This window comes from Coffea eugenioides, chromosome 1 (genome assembly GCF_003713205.1).
Source record: "Coffea eugenioides isolate CCC68of chromosome 1, Ceug_1.0, whole genome shotgun sequence".
Lineage (NCBI taxonomy): Eukaryota > Viridiplantae > Streptophyta > Magnoliopsida > Gentianales > Rubiaceae > Coffea > Coffea eugenioides.
This window is the reverse complement of record NC_040035.1, coordinates 41784221-41786982: the sequence shown is the minus strand read 5'-3', so window position 1 is coordinate 41786982 and position 2762 is coordinate 41784221. Positions and strand designations below refer to the sequence as shown.

At 38.2% G+C, this 2762-nt stretch overlaps 1 non-coding gene across 1 annotated transcript; it reads right to left on the bottom strand.

Moving 5' to 3' along the window:
* Window positions 1–62: 62 nt before the first annotated feature.
* Window positions 63–169, bottom strand: LOC113752853. The gene has a single exon (XR_003464918.1). It is a non-coding gene; the product is annotated as a small nucleolar RNA R71 (small nucleolar RNA).
* Window positions 170–2762: the final 2593 nt, after the last annotated feature.

The window sequence follows — 2762 nt, the reverse complement described above, 5'->3', positions numbered from 1 at the left end:
CTACTTGGGAAGGAATGAAACGGCAATTCCTTGAGAAGTTCTTTCCAACCTCTTGGACCGTTAACATCAGAAAGGAGATATGTGGAGTTAGGCAGGTCAATGGAGAAATTCTCTACGAATACTGGGAGCGGTTCAAACAGCTGTGTGCCAGTTGTCCGCACCATCAGATCCCTGACCAGTTATTAACCCAATATTTTTACGAGAGACTGCTACTCATAGAAAGAAGCATGGTCGATGCAGCGAGTGGAAGTGTTTTAGTAAATAAGACAACAGATGAAGCCAAACGACTGATATCTAACATGGCTGAGAACTCTCAACAGTTTGGAGTCGGATCTGAGGGGGTGACTAGAAGGGTCAATGAGGTAAATCATTCAGACCTTGCAAATAGATTAACTGAGCTTACTACCTTGGTTTGTCAAATGGCTATAGGATAAGTACAAGCAGGTAAAGCATGTGGGATATGTGCCGCCCCTGAACACACGATCGATACATACCTGACCCTTCAAGAAAACCCCCACGAGCAAGCCAGCGCCATGGGAGGTTTGCCTGGATCACCCCAATGGATAAATGACCCGTATGTACCCGCATACAATCCAGGGTGGCCGAACCACCCCAATTTCAGCTATGTTCAGAAACCTTCGGGTTTCCAACAATCGTTCCAACAGAGACCATCTGTACAGCAATCGTCCACATCTAATGCAAGTATGTCCCTGGAAGACATGGTTAAATCATTAGCTGACAGCACTTGTTAAATGCGGCAGGACTCGCAGAGATTTAACAAGAGACTCGCTCAAGCATTAGGACTTTGGAGGCACAAATGTCACAACTGACGTCTTCAATGAGCAACCTTGAGAGTGGTAAAGAGAAGCTACCAGTTCAAGTGATTCCCAATCCCAACCAAAATGTGAGTGCAATTACTTTAAGAAGTGGCAAGGACTTGCAAGAGTGTAAAAAAGGAGTATCTAAGCATGATCTTGAAGAGCAAGTTGAGGAAGAAACAATGAAATCTCCAACTCAATCCCTTCCAAGGAAAGAACCCAGAGATGAACCCCCAGTAGTGGTGAGACCTCCTCCTCCATTTTCCAGTCGATATGCAAAATCCAGGAAAGAGGAGCAAGAGCAAGAAGTTTTTTACATTTTTCGCAAAGTTAAGGTAAATGTTCCCCTACTGGATGCCATTAAACAAATTTCTCGATATGCAAAATTTTTTAGAGAATTGTGCACCACTGAAACAAAGTTGAAAGGTTTTGAAAAGATTTATATGGGAAAAAATGTTTCATCGGTCCTACAATAGAAATTACCTCCAAAACATAAAGATCTAGGTATGTTTATTGTTTCTTGCAAAATAGGGAATGTTAAGGTCAAAAAAGCATTAATAGATATAGGAGCAGCAATAAATATTATGCCTCATTCTATTTATAATTCTCTGAATCTGGAACCATTAAAAGAAACGAGTGTCATAATGCAACTTGTTGATATGTCTAATGCATATCCTAATGGGATATTGAAGGATATTCCAGTTCAAGTTGATAAATTGATTTTTCTTGCAGATTTCTATGTATTAGATATGGATGATGATTTTTCTACTTAACCCCCAATTTTGTTAGGCAGACCATTTATATTGACATCTAAAACAAAAATTGATGTTTATTCAGGAACCTTGACAATGAAATTTGATGGTGAAATAATAAAATTCAATACATGTGATGCCATTAAATATTCTAGTGAGGCACATTCTGTTTTTGTTATAAATGTAATTGGCCATTTTTTGCTGCGAAAGTTTGAATTAAATGGTAGAGATGCATTGAAGGTTGTAATCGATTGCAATTTGGATTCGCAAGAGATGTCAAGAGTTGCCAAGAAATTTGAGTTACATCCAGATTGAGCGCGTGGTATTGTCTAGCCAAAGACGTTAAAGAAAGGTGCTACTTGGGAGGCAACCCAAGAGTTTCAATTTTTAGTCATTTTTATGTTTTTATTTCATATTTTTTGTGTTTAAAATCAGGTTGTTTTGGATTTCTATTGACAGAAAATTTTTATTGTTGATCCTGGGTGTATTCTGTGACGTTTTACTGGGATTAGAGTTTGATAAACAGAAGATTACGGGTTCCAAGGCGTGCCCACGCTTCACAGAGAATGTTATAGGTACCGTTACAAAGAATGGGCAGACGACTTACGCTTCTTAAGCGTGCCTACGCCTTCCAACCATTGTGAGAAAGAAAAAAGAGAGCTTTGCAATTCCATGTTTCCATTCAGACACAAAATCTGGCAGTCTTCTTAGCCCATGATGGCTTTCAACTGCCTCATCCTCCTCCCCCATGGTGCTTTCGTCGCATTCTTTCGATTTTCAGGAAAGTTCTAATTCCTTTCTTTTTGTTTTCTATTTTTTCTTTGCTACATTGAAGACAATGTACATTTCTGGTGTGGGGAGGGAGTAATTCTAGCTCTTTACATTGAAAAAAAAAACTAAAAAGAAAAAAATAGATATTTGATGAATTCGTTTGGTTACAGTAGAAAATTGTTGGAATTTGATGCTATGATGATTATTGCAATTACTCTATAAGCATGAGCATTTATATTATGTGGGTTAAATGTCTTGTCTTCTTGATAATGAAATTGAATGATGAATTTTTCAAGACTTGGCAATTGGTAACCATTTTGTGAGCTGTTGAGCCAATAAGCGTTGCATTGATAACTGCTCTATTTTCTTTCATTGAGTGATATCGCACATGACTTGATTGTTTTAGAACTTGTTTTGTTAT